This window comes from Rhipicephalus microplus, chromosome X (genome assembly GCF_043290135.1).
Source record: "Rhipicephalus microplus isolate Deutch F79 chromosome X, USDA_Rmic, whole genome shotgun sequence".
In the NCBI taxonomy this organism is placed as follows: domain Eukaryota; kingdom Metazoa; phylum Arthropoda; class Arachnida; order Ixodida; family Ixodidae; genus Rhipicephalus; species Rhipicephalus microplus.
Window position 1 is genome coordinate 197,532,786 of NC_134710.1, and position 20,644 is coordinate 197,553,429.

Consider the following 20,644-nt stretch of genomic DNA (forward strand, 5'->3'; position numbering starts at 1 on the left):
CCTTCGACCTCGTGCCGAGTTGCATAATGGGATGTGCGCTCTGCTCCATGCCACCGGGTGCGCATACACGCACACCTATAGCGTCGACCAGCGGTGCATGATTAGACTGCCCAGCCACGGGAAACAGTTGAGCAATCCGTGACCTCGGGTGATCTTCCCGGGGTCTCATCTCACGCGCGCTATCTAACTCGCAAGTGCATGCACGGAAGCAGGACACCCCGGTGACAGACAGTTCTGTTGAATGCGGTGGCGATAAGCAATTTCCGCTAAAGGAAACAGTTTCGTTTTCCTTCTCATTTCTTTCGTCGGAGAAGCTCTTTTGCATTTTTTTTGCACGAGCACATACAGCACTTTGTGGCGTTAGAGACCAGCACATAAAATGGGGCAAGAACATAAATGGGCGGAACGGCAAACAGAAAGCTAGGCGATGCTAACAAAAAAAAAATAGTGTTATTCATGACGGCGACCGCTCTTCAGCGAGTACACTCGCGTGCGGCTGAGGCCAGCATCTTTACGTGTTAATGTGTCGCCCGGAACTGAGCGCACCGACGTCGTGCGGGTTCTTTTGAGACTAAGTGGATGCAACGAGCCTGCTCTTTCATTCGCACACCGCATGTGTGCACGTGCGTCCCATATCTACGTGGGGCGGCAGGCGAACCAGGGCGGACGCCTGGCACCCCGAGGAAGCTCGCATCGGTCGGGTGTGTCTGTGCCACGTAACGCCTCATAAACAAAACCGTCGATGGAGCTCTTCCATAGAGCCACAGCGAACAATTATCCGCCCTCGAGTTTTCATCTTCAAGTCCCGTAACCGCCATTAGGACAGGCACCGCTTGCCACCCACATGCACGGCGACCTGCTGTAACACAATAATTCAAAATGGCACCTGTTAGTTGTTTGCTTGTTGTTTTGTTAACCAACACCAGTTTACTGAATACCATTCCGCTCATTTGGGCCAGCCTTCGGCTAAATGAGAAATAGGGCGCTTGGCAACGAAAACTTGACTGTTACTTTCTATGTATGACGTGATATGGAACTATACATGATGGCAAGTAATGTTTCCTTTTTCTTTCACCGCATATGCGATGGTGGCTTTTCATGGCCTCGCCTTCGTGACGTTCCCGAGCTCCTTTTTCCCACTTTCATCCCATATAGGTGGGTATCAATAAGGTTCCTGTTCGAGTACACAGAAAGCCACTAGAGCTGAGGCTCTTCAATAGGTGTCTGCGCAAACTCAATCCTCTGAGAGAAAAGAAAAATAACGAGGCGCGTTTTTCGAGGAACACCATGTCCCGTGACCATGGCCCCAGCTGCGTTTTAGTACGTTTCACTGTATCACGCTGCTGCATTGCAGCGGAGTTGAGTCTTGTTTCCCCATTTTCATGAAATAGCCGTGAAGCTTTTGTAGCAGTTGTCTTCGACATATGCCCGTGAGCATACTTTTCAGGCTTTCATATCTGAGAAATAAGCATAGCTTGAAACAGTTTATTTGTGGCTACAGACCACCCAATGTATTTACAAACTGTTGTGATCACATTCCCGGGGTACCAAAGTTTTTTTGCCCATTCTCTGCGAGGGGGGTCTCGGAAGCATTCATGTCTAAGAACCAATGCGGTTGAGCATGCCGAAGACGCGTATAAATTTAACCTTAGCTCCAATTTTACTTGCAGAATTAAAAATCTCTCGTGATAATGGCCACTTGCGCAGCTCTTGGTGAACATTGTCCTATCTGGCTTTTTTTGGCATGAACTTAAAATATTCAAGCCAGTACCACGCCTACGAAATCGGAGTAAAGAACGTAGCTGGAAAGCAAGCGTCTCGACCAGGAAAACACAGAATGAGTCCTCACTTTATCATCATCTTCTTTTTTTGCTTAATTCTTTATCTCTTTCAGTATCCCCATCTTCTTCTCTCTTTAAAACGTTTTTGTTTCTTTATTCATTTCTTTCGTAATGCCCCCTCATAATCATCACTTCCCTTTCCCACCCCTTGGCTAAGCTTCACTACAAAAGGTTGTGCTATAATTTACCTTCTACCCTCCTTCTCTTCTTCTTTACCCTGACATCCCTCCTCCTAATCCTCACTTCTATTTCCCTTTTTCTGCTATACCTTCTTGTATAGTCCATTGGTATGCTATGCAAGGAGCTGCTTGGTATACTCCTGCTTTCTGTGCCGCCCGCATACCGAGTTCAACAGCATAGTTGTGTAAGCCAAGCGCCAATTCATAGTTTGTGAAAAAAAAAATCACCATCATAACCCAAACGTGCTCTATCGGTCGTCATCATCATCTTTAGCTTCGCTGACAGAACGCGTACGCTGAATTGACCAGAGCTTGAATCTGCACTCCGAAGGGTGACAGAACTAGTAAAAAGAGAGAGTGAAAGAAATCGAAGTGAAAATATTAGGGGAAATAATTTGACGAGGTGAGATTGGGACCTGCGCTCCCACGATTCAAAGTTGTGCCTCGTATTAACTCGGCTATCTAAGCACACTAGTGGAGCATAACCTAGTATAGTGTAGTATAGTGTAGTAAAGTATAGTATAATTAATACAGCAAGACGAACAGAAAGGGCAGTGAGTGCGACGAGGAGAAAGATCAGGGTGATGAGGACGGAAACAAGGATGGCAGAGAGTAAAGGATAATATTGAAAGAAAGGGAGAAGCAGAGACGTGCCCATCGCGGGATTGAATTCCAGCGGTAGCAGCTGCATTTTTGATGGAGGTTAAAATGTTGTAGGCCCATGTGCTCACATTTGGGTGTACGTTAAAGAGCCCCAGGTGGTCAAATTTCCAGATTTCTCCACTACGGTGTCTCTCATAATCGTATGGTGGTTTTAAGACGTTAAACCCCCCATATAAATGAAAAAGAGAAGCAGAGAGAAAGAGATGGAGAATCAAAGAAAGTGAGACCGATAGGTATGAAACACATAAAAAAAGGAAAGATGTAACTAGCGAAAAGAAAAAAGAGACAGGATAGAGATGAAAAAAGTCATGGAAAGAGAGAGAAAATTTCTAAAATAAACAAAAACGAGGAAGGCCCCCGAGCTCCTATGTTTTTCAAGTCATGGGCCCATTGGTGCAAATCTGCCTTAAGCTTTTTTGCATCTGACGCTAGAGAAACCACAAGGCTAATCAGCTGCGTTGTTATAGTATGTACACGTGTGCTTTTATTTTTATTCTTTTTATTTTTGATTCATCAGATACCTCGCAGCGCCCGAAGGCGTAATAGCTGGTGGGTTACATCCATAAGCGAATTACATTTTTGTTCGCACACAAATACAACTTTGTTCATAATAACTGAAATACATCTTCGTTCCCATACATAATACAAATTTGTTCCCAAATAAATACATCATCGTTAAGGTTGCAGTACGTGTTTACAGCATTGAATAAAATGCGCCGTAATTCTCAATATGTACTAACTTTTCAGTTAGCCTATTCCAATGTTGAATTGTTGTAGGAAAAATTGAATTGGCATGCATGTTTGTTTTAGCTGAGAATTACAGGTTTTGACCACTATGATCAAAACGTTTTGAAATGTAATGAGGTTTGCGTAGGTAAATTCCTCTGTTACTTCCAGTTTTATTATAGTAAATCATAAAAAGGAATCTTAATTTCTGTTTATAGTGGTGATCAGAAAGACACTCCTATCCTAGGTCAGCCTTCATTGCAGTGCAGCTCTCCCTCCTTGCGCACCGTCCCGAAAAAAACCTGGCTACACAATTTTGTATTTGCTCAAGAGCAGCAATGAAGGTCACCTCGGCGGGGTCCTACACGACACAACGATATCATAAAATAGGTATGATGCAAGTAGTGTACGCCACGCTTTTAAATTCACATGCGAACATCGCAGGTTTTTTTAATGAAATTCAATGCATCAACAGCTTTGGCTATGAGAGTGTCCACATGTGGCCTCCATGAAATTTCAGATAATAGTAACAGACCTAGGTACTTATATGTACTGTCTTGTTGTAACTGTACATTGTTGAGGTGGTACCATGAATGAAATAGTTTTATCCTTTAGTAAATAAAGTATGTACACACTTTGTTATGTTCAAACTCATTTTCAAATTCCTGCACCAGTTATGAATCAATGGTATATCTTTCTGAAGTTCTAATGCATCATTGTAATCGGAAATGTTTTTTGTACACAACGCAGCCGTGCGCAAATAACCGTATAAGATGAGATTTCCGCAGAGGTATCATTAACATAAATTAAAAATAATAGCGCACCCAGAATGGAGCGCTGTGGTAACACTTGCGTATTCGGAGCATTTTCCAATCAGTACTACGGTTTGTCTTCTACGAGAAAGGTAGCATTCAATCCATTTAAAAACATTCTTATCTATTCTCAGGGTGGTAAGATTAAACAGTAAGAGTGAATGTGACACCATGTCAAAGGCTCTTCGAAAACCCAGGAACACATCGTCAACCTGTCCGAGAGTATCTATGCCTGATTGTATATCGTGATAAAATTCTACTAATTGTGTTGTGTAAGACAGCTCTCTGCCAAATTCATGCTGTTCGTTGATGAGTACCTTATGCATGTTTAAATGATTTATTATTTCTTTATATAAAATGTGTTCAACTATTTTACAAGGGATAGACGTAAGCAACATTGGCCTATAGTCACCAACGTCTTTTTTGAACCACCTTCATGTATTGGTACCACGTGCTCAATCTTCCAGTCTAGTGGTAAGATACCTGTCTCTAAAAATCTTCAAAACTTTGCATAAAAGTACATAAAAATTGGCCCTGCGCAACACTTAGGTACACGCAGAAATATTTCATCTGGGCCATTATATTTATGCCCCTGTCACACGTAGCAACTTAAGCGCACTTTGAGCAAGTACACTTGGCCGTGAGTCTCATTTGCGCGCTGTCACAGGAGCAAGTTTAGTGTCACTCACTGCAAATTACACTTGCCGGCAAGTGCGTTCCCGAACCTCATTTCATTGCGACGACTGTGATGAAGTGTGTAGGCTCGGTACCAGTGGCTTGCACAGAGACACGCTGTTACCTAAAGCGGCGCTCATACTATATTTAAACCATTGTTTTTGTTATGGTGGTTACTGTTATGTATAAAACAAGTCATAAAATACAATAACCTCGCTACTTTCACCGCCGGGATTTTCACAGCCACGTCCGCCAGGGGAATGCGGCAGCACATGCACAAACATTTTTAAGTCTGTCGCGTTGTTTACTTCCAGGTACACTTGCACAAGTGTAGGTGAGTTGTTCTGTAGTAATTTAAGATGGCATGTTCCACAGGTGCTACTTCCACGAAGACAACGTGGTCCAAAGATGAGACACAGGCGCGAAAATAACAAATATACGTTGTGCTACAAATCCGTCAATCGCCACTGCCAACAGTTCTTCGCTGTTTCGTGTAGCAGCGAACCGCCAAAATGACACTTCGTGAGCGTAAGTACACTCGCTCAAAGTGCACTTAAGTTACCACCTGTGACAGGGGTATTAACTTTATCAACGTCCTTGAATAGTTTTTTCCAATTCCATTAACACTAAGCTTGACAGGAAGCATAGGCGAAACGCTCATAATATTTTGATGATAGTTACAGCTATGAATAGGTAAGAATACCGAGTGGAAAAAGTTGTGTAGGCATGCAGATTTATCTCTGCAATCCGTTACTACCTTCATATTATAATTTAACTTCTGTATTTCAAAGAAATCTGAGCCACACTGTTATAGGTACTTACAAGACATTTGAAGTTTAATTCCATTTTGTTGCTCAGCTTAGTGAAATAATCATGTTCAGCTTTTTCTACCTTTATTTTATACTTGTTGGTAATCAACTTTGTTTTTCAAAGTGAGCAACTAATTTGCTTTTTTTTAATGCGCTAAATTCCCCCTTTCTTTTCTTGATAAGTTCTAATGTATGTGCCGTTACCCACGGTTGCTCGCTTTTTTTAGCCATGAGAAATCAGCACTTAGGATGTTAACTCGGACAAGATATTTTTTACCCATGAGGCCCTGGCGTCCTATAAAAATGACAGGAATGAATTTTGCTGCCATATGCGACATAATAAAATCAGAAATTGGATAAGGTGTCCGAGCTATCCTTAATACACCTGCGCAAGTTGTTGTTGTTGTTGTTGCCCCTTCGCACTGGCACATACCCACTATGGGGGATTGGCCATGAAATCTAGAAGTATCCTATATGAGATATATTAAAAGGTTTATCCTAAATGAAAAAACTAATGATGTAATAGAAAAGAATAATTAACTAAAAAGGAATATTAAACTAAACAAATAATTGAAGATTGAATCAAGAAGAGAAAAGGTGAGGTAATACTACAGTGGAAGACAGAAATTTTGAGTAGACCAGACAATCGAGCTTATCTCACCCGGTCACAATCAAATGAATATGCAAATTTCTTTCAAAATTAGACAAGTGTCTTCAGAAATAAATTTAAGCAGGCATTATTATGACATGCGCTTTGATTCTCGAATGAAATTGACCTGCGCAAGTATAGGTCGTAATTTCGCAAGTATAGGTCGTAATTTCTTCGTCATCGTCTTCTTTAAAACTCTGCAAAGTGGAAAACAAAATGGGAGAATGCGATAGCGATGACACTCGCCACTACAAAATAATTAATTACAGCTTACTGGTTAACTATTTGATAAGTACCCATCGTATTTTTTCACATTGTTTCTAAGATGTTTAATTTGCTATTTACAGAGTGAGTCTTCATTAATATTAACGTATCGCTGGCAGCAGTGGACTATCTTCATGTCCTAATTATAGGACACCAGGGCTCAGTGGTTGTCAGGCCTCTGATTCCATTCAGGCAAATCCAGATGTGTAGCTCTTGTAAAAGGTCGCAATTTCTTGTTACTTTAGTCGAGAAACCTGCCCACATCACTTAGATAATATGTAATGGGTGTCAATAACGAGATAGTATGTAAAAAATTTCATTTTGTTTTATGAAATATAATAATGGTGCGTTATGAAGCTAGAAAAGGATGACGATGCAGTGTGGTTCAATCAGCTTGCCCTAGGAAATATGGGCGGAAAAAAATATGACACTGAAGCAGGACTCGGCAACTTTTTATGATGTTGGATCTTTCTAAGTGTTCAATTAGTATGCGGTGGCCTTTGAAGGGCAATGAGAAACTGTGTATCGTGAGCGCAAAGACTTGCTATTGGATAGTTTAGGCTCTCTAACTAATAGGCGGTTTCTGTACGTTAGTTTCCCAACGGTAAACTGTGCAATCAAGGTTAAATAAATAGATATATTAAAATTCACCATATTTCACTTTACAGCCACTAAGCCCTGGGGTCCTAAATATAGGACGTGGAGCCATTTTTCTTCTATACTTATGGGATGCTCGGAAAAAAAAAGTTTTGTGTTTCTGAGGTTGTAGTAACTGCAAATCAACGAGAAACATAAATATGTGCCGGTTAAAAAAATTCCGGGCTGAAAGGGTTAAATTTGTCTCACATATCATGCACATTGCCCTCCTCTAAAAGACACTTGAAAACAGGGAATGAATTACGAAGTTTTTTAGAAATATCATCGTAGTCACCCGTCTCATAAAAGTAGGCCCTTCTACTCGTAGGTAACCTCACACACACTTTTTCCCTCCGGATACAACCGACAACAGTAACATAATCACAAATTTTTATAATCACAGCAACATTATTTACAAAATCTGGCTAGTTACAAAACAACAAGTCTAACACAGCGTCATTGCGAGTACTGTGTCAAACCAAACGAGCCGACAACATTGTTTATCGCAAAGTTTATGAGCCTGTTCAAACTTATACACAAACCATTACCCCAAGATAAGCCAGGTACACTACAATTACTCCCGAGAAATGTTGTCTGAGCTGACACTTCGGGAAGAATTTCATATAATGTTTGCACTATCCTAATATCTGAGCACGGCAAGCGATAAAACACTCCGATCAAAAGCGCGAAGCTATCACGCAGGACCAAAATCTCATGAGCCCATAACCTCGAGCTTGGCAGCAAAATATTATATGAGGCATTGCGGCGGGTGTCTAATAATGAGAAAGAAAATTAGACAATTTCGATATATGAATAATGTGCGCCTTCCTTCACTCGACATGTAATGTTGTGACAAGGTGTATAGTATCCGCAAAATTACTTTTTATACTCTTAACTTTACAGCAATATTCAAACTGCATTCGTTAGTAGGAAACGCCACTTCTTTAAAGGCATAGGTTTAACCGCAAACAACGTCGGAAAGTTGTGCATTCCCTTACTAAATGAATTAGTGCAAAATACGCACAGTCATGTAAATGTGAATAATATATAGATTTTGACGTTCCCGAGTGCTTATGCCCCTGACACACGGGCACCCTGAAGTCCTTTAGACAAGGGGACATCTTTCGGAAAGGCGTTCGGGCGCAGTGACACACGACAAAGGAGTAACTACTTTCCGGCAAAGATCCTTTTCGCAAAAGCAGATCCCGCATCTATTTTTCTGGCAGGAAGGGAGTACTCTCGCATACAGTGTGCATAATTTATCAATAGAAGAAAACGTGTCGCAACACTGCAGTGCCCTGTCAGTATCTTTTGCGCTGAGAAAATGTTTTCATTTTCAGCAGCAGTGCGATTTGTTGAAAAGTGAAGGCCTATAGTCTGTCCATACTCTCAAACGCCTGCATTACGTCACTAGCGCGATCATGCCAGGGTTGGCAGCGGTAGTTGCTGTGTCGGCGACGTAGTATCTTGTAACAATAGAGTCTGCTCAGTCGGTGAAGAATAAACCGCGCGTCCAGTGGACTGAAAAGGAGACCTGGGCGCTGACAAAGCTATGGGAGGACCAATTGGACGCCTTGCGAGGGCAAAAGCACAACGGTGGAGTGTACCAGGCGATTGCTGAGAGCCTCACCGACGCCGGTATTCCGCGTACACGGGCGCAAGTTGACAGCAACATTGACAACTTGACACAGACATTCAGATAAGAAGGTCACTCACGCTACGCGTTGTCGCACGCGTCCCGCTTGCTTGTTTAGTGTGTGTCAAGATCGGGCTTGTAAAACCCGACATGCATGGGCACCTCGCATATCGAGGAAAAAAAACAAAAACAGCAAAACACCGACTGTTCATAGTTGCCAGACGAACTTAGGTTGCTGCTAAAAACGCAAAAAAGCGAAAGAAAATTTCAGGTATGCGCATTATAAGCCACCAGACAATAAAAAAAAAACGGTTTTATGCTCCGGCGTCGCTGAATGTGATGTACATGCGCAGATTCTTTTTAATATTTCCAATCTTGCTGCTTCCACAAACAGCGCCATTTTTTCTGCAGCGTTCTTCTGAGGCACCGCCTAAAGCAGTAGTCCGGTGCCGTGTGTCATCAGGGCCACTCCTTTCTGCAAATAGTCCCCTTAGGCGACAAAAGGGGTTTACTTCAAAGTACATTACTTTTGCCCGTGTGTCACGGGTATTAGACTCAGGTGCTTATTAAGGGAACCGAAGTGGTGAAAATAAAACGGAAGGCCCCATACTACACGCCTGATGATCATGCCATGGTCTTGACTCATAAAGCCCCTGAAATAATAATTCAAGTTTCTTCGTCAAGCAGACCATGCCTTTCTCATGCGAACATTTGGAGCGTTGATGCCATCTTGATGCGTCATCTGCAACTTTCCTGCTTCTCGGCGAAGATTGATGTTTAGTGGTAATCACTGGTGCAATTTCTTAATTTCGGCATGGTGAACAAGCCCGATGGCTATCACCCAATTGAGTGCTACACCCGATACGACTTTGCAGACACACAGCGTGCATAGAAACAAGTTACAATACCATCGATTCTGCATTTCTTATTGCGGCTTTGAATAGACGCATGCAACGAATACATCTCACCCTTGGCGCTCTGGAACTTCCGTAACGCTAAGCAAATTTTAGTGCAGAATCAACGCGCAACATTGCAGCTATCAGTCACGCCCGTACGGCACTCCTGTGCTAGTTGAGATGAGGCGTAGGGGAGGTGCAAGTTTACCTTCAAACACTGGTTCTTCCTTAAGGGTATAGTTGTTTATTTGTTTATTTACTTGCACAGGGTTGCAGTATAATCAGTACCAGGACATGTAAGGATTTAAACGAAAGCGTTCGACACAGTGCAAAATGACCCAGCCGTACAACAAACTATTCTATACAAACCGAACTAAGCATTTTGATCTCAGATAACAATGACGCAACAATCATGCAATAGTTCCTGGTCACCGTGCCACGAAGCAAGCAAAAAATGCACATTTACACTTTCAGCGCATATGCCATGCCATTATGCTTCTTTTATGGAGCCAGTGTTCGAGTGAAGTATGACAAACGCACGCTTTGGAATGTTTTTGAGCATTTTAATTTCAACTGATGTGTCGCGCGCGCTTAAACACACACACACACACACACACACACACACACACACACACACACACACACACACACACACGCACGCACGCACGCACACACACGCACGCACGCACACACACAAACACACACACACACAAACACACACACACACACGCACACGCACACGCACACACACACAAACACACAGACACACACACACACACACACACACGCGCACACACACGCGCACACACACAAACACACACACACACACGCACACACACACACACAAACACACACACACACACACACACATGAACGCTACGTAACGCGAGGAGTACACACGCTTATTCCACGGAAACACGTGTATAATACTGAGTCGCAGTGCCGTAGAATCACCCCAGTAGTAAAAACACGGGAATTATGTGAGGATCTGTTATCACAATTAGTTCACCATTAACAACATTGGCATCAACAACGTGTGCACAGGAACGTATAGGGTAAGTTTTTAGACGCAATTTTTATGTAAATGTGAAGAAAGAAAAGTGGATGAAAAGAGAACTTGCCGTGAGCAGAAACTGAACCTGCGACTTTCGAATAACGCGTTCGATGCTTATGTGAATGCCTATATGTGAATGTAAACGTGGGAGTGTCAGTCAGCACCACCTGTAGCCATGGCGGCGAGTGTGGCATACTGTGAGACTGTTTGGCGTCACGTAGCACGTGAACTTATTACGAGCTGACAGCTGGCCAATAGTACGTCGTGTATAACCTAACGGCAGCAAGACTGCCAGTTCGAGACCCTCGTTAATGAATTAAGGAAAGAAGTGCATACTTAAGGGTTTGGTTTTCCGTGTTTTGACACATTAATAATGAGATATAACAGACAATAATACCAAGAAATGTACAGGAGAAGTTATTAGAGCCGATTTTAATGTAAATGTGAAGAATGAAAAGTGGGTGAAAAGTTAACTTGCCGTGAGCAGGAATCAAACTTTTGCGATGTTCGATTTACCGGCGCACAGACCCTGGAGCGGACGTGGTTGAGGTGTCCATCGATAAGCGAAGAAGTCATGCTATAGACATTCAGAAGGCGATGCGAACAGGGTCAAATTACGCTATCGGTTTCCACTCTTAAAGACGAACCTCAAGCGCCCTCCAAGATTGCGCAATTTGTTACTGGACTTGAAGACAACGAAAAAAATTAATGCGAACGCATAAAGCTGCACAAATCTTGCCCACACAGCGCACGTTGCGCTTGCTTCGCTTTTGTCTGTCGCGTTTATGCCAAGCTGCCGTTTATAACGTATTCATTAAGGTAACATGCAATGCTTATAGCCACGAAAGCCACACACGACCATAGAGCACCATGCACATGGTGACAAAGTAATAAGGTGATAGCGTTCAGTTTGAGTTTCCGTTTAAATTTAGTATTAATTCAAGATACAAACATTCATGGCTATAGTATCATGCAGACAATGGTCCCAAAGTCGAGCGACTGCAGCGAGACCCTCGGTTACAACACAAGAAAAAAATCACAGCATATCCACGGAGTGAATGATGATGAGTGGGGCGAAGCGTCCGTCAATCCGTTCGTATACTTCCATTCGTGCGTCCGTTCGTGCATCCGTTCGTGTGTGTGTTCGTTCTTGCGTCCATCCATGCGTGCGTTCGTCTGTCCATGCGTTCATGAGTCCGTACGTCCGTGCGTCCGTCCATCCATCTGTCCGTCTGCTACTCTGTCTGTCCATGCAACCGTCGGGCGTCCATCTCGTGAACACTCCAAGTACCGCCATCTTCCATCTCGCATCATGGCGGCTACGTACGACAACGACGGAGAATGGACAGACCCACGCCTTACGGAGCTTCGCCCCTAAAGTAAAGTAGGCAGCATGTAATGATTACTAAGCGCAAATGAAAAGTATGTAATGAACAATTTAGAAAACAATAAAAATTATATTAACAGCTTCAATTCTGTACAACTTTGTTAAAGAGCTCTTTTGCGGAAATTCTGGTGTATGCATTGGCTTCGTTGGTCGTGAGAAAAAATTGGCGTTGTGCGTGAGCGAAAATTTGATCTGGCTGCAAACAAATAAATAAAAAATAACTTTTTGATTCAAGGGAGCATCGGAACTGCGCGTAACAAGCCGCTGCTGTGTAATGAAGCTACGCCAATATTTGGAACTGATTCGTAGACAATGATCTAAAATGTTATGTACCGGAAGGAGTCTTTCTAAGGCTTGTATTATTGTGGGGCAGGATCGCAGAATCACACTAGGCATGAAGACATGTGAATTGCGTGATGAGTGAGGTATTTAAATTTGCCCGGCCATTAGAAAGTGTGCCACTGCGCAGGTGTGCGTGGCCCCTCAAGGACCCTTAGTGCGGGCTTCTCCGATTAGCAAAAGGAAGAATGACGGCACAGCGAGCATTTTACAAGTGCGTTTCAGCGGGTATTTCAGGATGATTGGAAATGACGCAGATAAGCGTTAATTTTCTTGGATCGCGGCAAAAGTTTATGGGAAGGGGTCACGCTATCGACTTCTGCTTTTGAATGTCAAGCTCAAACGTCGTCGAAGTTTTTTATCTGGCTTTGCAATAAATGTCTCCAAATTTTACAAGTATGGAAATGAATGGACTCTTAGAAGACAAAGATACATTCATTGAGACGACCAATAATATCAAACGGAGATGTGAAGGATTCCAACCGCATTATTCTGCCTATTCTTCGGAAAGTGGGTCATTCCATGAAAGATCGATAAACGTTGTATACTTTATGTCGCCGGTTTTCCTCAGAATTTCGTACACCATGTATGTATTTCCGAACAACGTGAATCTAGGTTTTTTTCCCTATTAAAAAACTTCTCAACCAAAGAAAATTTGAGAAGCATCACCGGGTAACAACGTCCGTTATACGAGCAGTGCGTGTTCGCTGATTCATAGTCATGCTAACAGCAACGCTTGCTATATATCTCACATATACCTTCACCTCACCATGGTGGTCTAGTGGCTAAGGTACTCTGCTCCTGATCCGCAGGTCGCGGGATCGAATCCCGGGTGCGGCGGCTGCAATTTCGATGGAGGCGAAAATGGTGTAGGCCCGTGTGCTCAGATTTAGGTGCAGGTTAAAAAACCCCAAGTGGTCGAAATTTCCGGATTCCTCCACTACGTCGTCTCTCATAATCATATGGAGGTTTCGGAACATTAAACTCCACATATATAAAGAAATATATTTTTGCGCAGCAGAAATATGAGTGATGAAGAAATAGCTTAATTTCTATTTTCGAACTCTGAACGACTTAGGTGTTTTTTATTAAATTCTCGGAAATTTCTGTGTTCTTGGAAATAACTTGTTTTTGCGGCGCTATTTCTGCTTCTGTAAATGTCATAGCTTCATCATATTTACAAGCATTGCTAAACTTTTATGTGAATATGTATCACCTGCATTCGTATTTGTCTAGTAAGTTTGGAAGTGGTGAGCTTTGGAGCTCGAAACAGCAAAAAAAAAAACAAGAACAATGGTCAGTTAAAAAGTTAATATAAAAAACCCACTCTCAATTTTACTAAAAATTATTTGAATAGTTCTCAGAGGATTGCGCTGTCATATTCTAAGAATATGTTCTGTCATTTTCATCGAAACAAACTTACTAATTCTTAAACAATGTGTTTTCAGAGCATGTCGGCTACCCCTTAAATGACATCTCCTGTGCCAAGAAGATAAAATAACACGCTTTTTTTTTTGATTTCCTGAAAAACACAAGAAAGTCCGCTTCGCTAGTGTGAATCATTCTCTAAAAGAAAAAGAAAAAAAACACGACCCCTTGAAGGAAATGCATTTGAGTATAAATCTCAACAATTGTGCTCCCCTCCTCCCTTCCAAAAAATTGTATACAAGACGAGTCAACACAACCACGTGCACGACCATTAACTCGTTAGTGTCTACTTTTTATCCCCGAGTGTTACACCGTAAGCTGTTAGATCAAAAATTGGGTCACGCGCGGCGCCATATTTGTCCACCTTCTCCTCCGCCGCCGCCGCCGGTGTCCGTAACCACATTCTTGAAACAACAAAAAAAAAACTTCAGTAGTTCCAAGGACCCAGTGGGGTTCTAGCCCAGGTCCACTGCGTGCCAACCCAGTATTCTACTACTGAGCTACGTTTGTACTTGGGACTTGTTCGCAAACTTGCCTTAGGCAGACTTGATGTTGGGAAAGGAATGACGTTAATACGAGGAATAAAGCGTTTTAAAACAGCAAAAGAACAATGAGGCGTCACACAATGCAAATAGCGTAACGAGTGGGGTCATTTAATGCTCGAAACCATTTCAGAAGCTTGTTTTTGATCACCTATTAGCTGTGGGGCATAACAACTTCAGGCATAATTCCTAATCGGCGCCAGTCATTGCATGAACAATTGGCACAAAATTCTTTGCAACTGTTTGGAGGATACAACGCTTCTCAGAAGAATGACTGAAAATGGCATAACAAATGCTGGTCTACTATGAAGAAAAATAATATTATTTATAATGACTTAGTGGGTAACCAACAAAATATAGTTTCGCGTGATTTGGTCATACGTGCACGATATTCAAAGTTACGAGAAGAATCAGAGACATCAAGTATATAACGTTTTTGGATTTTTCCTTGAATCAAACAATATTGAACGCACTCTAATATGATCAACTCACCCAGTTTGTGTATACAAATATTATTACTTATGTAGACATACTATATACAATGCAGAAAGGGAACATAAATTACAGATACAACCAAATCGATGAATACTTACATTTCAAGGAAACCGCCAGCAATGCCGTATGAACCATTGAAATCCTAGTTTTCTCCCTCGTTTCTTGTCAAAGATCCATGCATACTGACTCTTGAATTCACTTTAATACCATGAACTCACCGAGTGCTGATATGCGAATAAATGTAAAATCAATTTCGTAGACACGCTGTACTGCAAACAACGAGGAATAGGAACCGAGATTAGAGGTAGATTTACATGAAGCATACGTAAGCGCTCTGTCACGTTGTGCTCTTGTTTGCCCTGAGTTAGGGCTGTTCAATTTTCTGTTGTTTGACAAGGGTACACAAAACGCAGGCCCTGACATCTGTGAGATGTCATTCGTGGGTACATAAGATATAGCCTACAAAGGCGCGCAAATAAAATTAAAAAGAAAAAGAAACAACACGAAAGAGCATAAAAATATTGTAGGGCAAGGAGCTCATTTTACAGATATGAGGTTTCCTTCTCGAGCAATTCAATAGGTGCTCAACTGACGCATGACGGGCCTGATTCACTTGACAATGAAAAAAGCTACGACTGTCTCACGCGAGTGCCGATCCACGTGCTTCTTATTGACGGTGAACTGAGCGAATTTGGGACTGCATTTACATGGACCTGCAATGGAATTCTCGATTAGTAACATATTTTTGTTTAACGTTGTTGTCAATGCGCTCGAAGGCGAACATCACCTCAACGCATTATTTGCCTAATGTCGAAGACTCCCCCCCCCCCCGTCAAAGCTCGGGAAGGGCGCTTGATGTGTCATGTCGCACGCCTCATTTTTTCAAGGATACCTTGCTTCAACGTTACTACATAAGGCGTCCAAAAACTAGCCTCCAGCTGAGGAAACTACGTGCACTCCAGCGTTGTCTGCCACTTTTATTAGTCTATACTGACACCCAATGCAAAACAAGAGATGGCATAGATAATTAGACAATGTCGCTTATATATATATATATATATATATATATATATATATATATATATATATATATATATATATATGTTGTTGTAGGCCCGTGTGCTCAGATTTGGGTGCACGGTAAAGAAATCCCTGTTAAGAACCCCCGTTAAAGAAAAACATATATAGGTCGAAATTTTCGGAGCCCTGCACTACGGCGTCTCTCATAATCATATGGTGGTTTTTGGACGTCAAACCCCACAAATCGATCAATCAATCTATTATATATATATATATATATATATATATATATATATATATATATATATATATATATATATATATATATATAAAGAAACAAAATGTTGCAAGTTCAGAACTGTATAATATTATTGACGCTTCATCTGGTTGAAGCGGTGGGTGTCCTTATAAACACATTGAAACGATTTATTTTCGTAGAAGTTTTCGATAGCAAAAATGACAAAATGAAATAGCGGACACACACAATCGACTTAATTTCATACACGAACATTTCGTACTCGTAGCAGTCAGTCAGGATACACACAGTGAGATAGATTGCACACGCAGTTGATATGGCTCTACACACTAGTGATGTGGCGTTATTTTGAGATTGCACGTCATATGGTGGTAAAAAAAAAGGGGTGGGGGCATTGGCACCAAATGGACACTTTGCCCAATTTTTTTCTAGTGTCGCAATCACACGCTAGCTCTATACTTTAAACACTTTGAAATCGCAAACAGAAAATTTGCACGCAGCCTTAAGATCAATTTTTTTTTATTTTCAACTACCCGTAAACTACAGTTCAAACACATCAAGGTTAATAAGTGAAACACTAAAAAACAAGCAGAGGAAAAAAGAAAGAAGTAACCAGTGGAACTACGCAGCACAGACACTGAACAGGATACACACAACCTGGTACGTTAACACGTCGTCTGTGACGAAAACTGTGAAAGATAATGGGTGATTACCAACCTTAACAAAGAGGAAACAAAGGTGCCCTGTCCTAAGAATTACCAGGTTATGATTACTTGTGCTTATTAGGAACGCTCGTAAGTGTGCCTGCGTCTTCGTTCATACCAGATGAGACGTGCTAAACTTATGCGACTCGCAAATTTCTCGGTCGAATGAGAACAAGAAAGTCACTCAGGTAGGTCGCCCGAATATTTTTATAAGTATGTCCAGCTAAGCGAATGTGTATTGATAATGGTAAGCTAGGAAGCTTATTCGCGTTCGACATATCGCCACTAAGCACAATCGAAATAATATTTTCGTTTTATCTTCTGTTTTGCTAGTTACGTTAAGTTTGAGAGCAATCAGCGTAGCGTCTCTAAAAAAACCACTATATTTCAGCCTCACAAGGAGAAGGAAGTGTGAGTTGGTGGTGTAACAAGTGCCGGGGCTTTACGTCCACACAAAACCTCCAAGAAGTGGAAGGCTCCAGCAGTTTCATTCACTTCGGGTGTTTTGAGGAGCACTCAAATTCAAGTAAATGTGCCTCAAGCATTTTCACCTCCATCAAAAGCGTGGCCACTGCGACAGGGATTAGAACCTGTGATCAGTGGGGCAGCAGTGGGGCACCATAACCACATGACCATCATTGTAAGTGAATTCGCGGTGCAAACAAGTCGTCTTCTTCTGTTAGTGCGCCCTTGCCCCACATAATTTATCCGGCTTGATTACTATGACAGTGTGCGTGAGAATAAAATAAAGCATGTCACCGGCTTCTGCTAAACATAGATTATCTCAATGCCCTGATCTGACTGGCCGACACAAAATAACCAAGCTTCTTACTCTTGTGTTCTGAACTCGAAGCCCTTCGTCTAGTCCTTGAAATTGAGCTGATAAAACGCCAGCGATCGACTGAATAAAACGCTCCTCTAGGGTTTCCGCGAGATATGAATGCAGCGCTGTCCCTGCTTCTAGTGAGAGACACCGCTGTAATCCATTTCGTAGGGTCAAAATGAGGAAGTGGAAGACCGTTTTAAATAGGTAGTTAAAATGTAATGTACTTCGCTGTGTCAATACAAGTGCAAAGCTTTTTCAATCTATTGAATCAGAAAATGTGGTTTAAATAAGAGGTAGTTAAACTTATTCGGTTCCCCGATATTCATCCAACAAACAAGTACCACTGCGGCTAGAGTTTCAAAGCCTCTAATTCTTCAGCACTAAGTATAGCATTAAGCAACTAAGAGAAAGTATACCAAGTAGTCATATATTTGCTGCTGCTGATGATAAAAAACATGAAAATGTGTTCAGTGAAAGGCCGGAACTACCTTGAGGAAACTTTTCGCTGGGGAAGGTGTAAGAAAGCAAAAAAGAAACAAAATGTAAAAAAAGGCTGTTGAACAGGAGAAAGAAAGAGAGAGGGAAAAACACACAAATGCACACTCAAGCAAAGAAGTGTCCTAGCCTTTTAGCGAGTCTTGTTGACTGCAGATACTTCAGCAATGCCTTCGTCGCTTTCTATTAGGAAGCTCGAACTTTCTGGCACTCAATTTGAGTATATATTACTTAACCCTTTGTAATAGTTCGATAGTTTTAAATTATACACTCGTTACGCAATTCGCGATCGTGATGTCTGGTTCGGTTCTGCACACCAGACTCAGCCACGAACTATAATTAATGTGACTCATCGTCCTAAATGGCGCCTGTAGTGTGTGGGGTCCTTTTTTGAAGCAGTGTCAAGCACTGCTTCAAAGTGTCGCTGCGTTGTATAATATTTAAGTAACCCCACCACGGAGGATTCTTTGCTTTGATTCCTGCTCGAACACAGATTTTTATTATTTCCCTTCACTTCAATTTCTTCCACATAGACAATGTCTCCAACGTCGACGCTGAAGGTTTGCAACATGGGGTCCCAAGGCGAATAAAACATCACCAAAATATCATCCACGAAAGTTTCCTGCCTTCGAAAAGAACGAAGCAGGTCATACAAGGGGCACGTCTTCGTCAATTCGAGGTTCCTGACAATTCAGTTAGTGGACGAAAAGATGGGGAAATCGGGAGGCATCGACGAGTATACTGAACAGCTGCGGTTCAAGGCGGTGCGATAAACTGCTCAGCTGTCAACACAGCACACCTGATGTTCTGTCAGAAGCCCGACAGAGAGCGTCGGGGGTACGTGTACGAGGCACTCTTTCCGCAATCGCCGCCCTCGTTCGCCCGTTGGTCCTAAAATTAGGCCTTTACCGTTAACCATAGGGCACCGCCGTATGGCGGAGAAAATGAAAATGCGAGGACTGCTGCCACAGTGGCGGCGCTGGCGCGACTTATATTTATCCGACGTCATAAACACGTCCGTCCCGTAAAGCAGGCGACGACCGAGACGACTTCCGCGTCCGCTCTCTAAGCCTAATCTCGCACTCGTCTTCCTCGGGTGTGTGTTTCGAGCCGCCAAGAAAGAACGGCTCCACACAAAGCCGCAACAGACAACGAAAACATAAACCAAAGTAAGAAACGGTGGCCCTGTTCGCCAGGATTCGAGCGGCAGCGGCGGACGTTCCGAAACCCTCTTGAAACTCTTGCCGCTCTTCGAACAATACGCGTTATACGATCTTGCGTGCCGTCACAGCGCGACTGCTTGCTAGCGTGGCCAACCCTCGCTCGTTCGGTGCACCCCTGTCATCTCGGGGCGAGCGCGTGCGAAAACAGCGGCGCCATTCTCGTTCGCGGAGCGTCTCAGCCATACTATACGTGTTATATTTTCTTTTGCCGTTGTTGTTGCAGTAACAGTGCTCGTTTACTTGTTTACATTTTTTCTTTTGCTATTGGCGTTCTGTAATCGCTTTCCTTTTGGTGTGGTCCGCGCTTTGTTGCTGAGATCGTTTGCACTTGTTTTTCGTGGCCTGTCTTGGGTTGGAAGGCAGCCCTGCCTTTGACGGGGCGTTGTCTCGCCATCCCGTTGTTTACCAACTAGGTCAATGGCTGCATCTAACGAAGTCACGCTGACAGCTACCTCCAACTCTCTTTATTTTCGTTTCCCAGTGGGCACCGTATGCCTTCTTTTACGCTTCCTGTGTTGTGGTTTCACTGCCACATCGGCTTCATTTGAGTTGATAGAATTGCCCGTCCAAGCGTGCTTTCCTTTATCGTTTCGACGCCATTGTGTTTTGACTCTATGATGAAGAGTACGTAGGACGACGTAACCATTCGCCACTGCGATGACCTAACCTCTCTCGGATAATCGTCCAAGAAAGGGCCGAAATACAAATGACCCACGCACGTGCCGAGAATTTAGCTTCTCTTTTGGCGGCCTCTTTCCTCGTGGAGAGAACAGGAAATTTCAACGGACATGCGAAAAAAAAAATGGCAAGCGGGCGACTGCTCTTTTGCATCAATAACAGTGACGTGTAGCAAGATGGCGTTTTCTAACGACCACGTTTCGTAATGCGGAAGAAATTACCGTGTGTCGATATGTTATAACGTGGGCGCTTCATATGCCAAGTGTAACCGGCATGCGGTACCCACTCGCAGAAGGAAATCGATGGGCTTTTTACAAGGTACCGGTGCGGAAAAGATGTTTTCATTTACGCTTGAAATTCTGGTTAGAGACATTTGACCTAATTGTGTAGAGCTTTAGAAATAGAAGGACG

General features: G+C 42.6%; 1 protein-coding gene across 2 annotated transcripts in view; it reads right to left on the bottom strand.

The window, feature by feature from the left end:
• LOC119187642 (putative 4-coumarate--CoA ligase 1) overlaps positions 1–20,644 on the bottom strand; it is a 353,621-nt gene that overhangs the window by 137,167 nt on the left and 195,810 nt on the right. The window contains exon 1 of one of the 2 annotated variants that reach the window (XM_075878457.1): positions 8,971–9,058. The exons of the other annotated variant lie outside the window; for it this stretch is intronic. The gene's annotated coding sequence lies outside the window, so the exon portion shown is untranslated. Of the gene's footprint in view, positions 1–8,970; positions 9,059–20,644 lie in introns of those variants that run through there. 2 annotated transcript variants of the gene reach the window in all.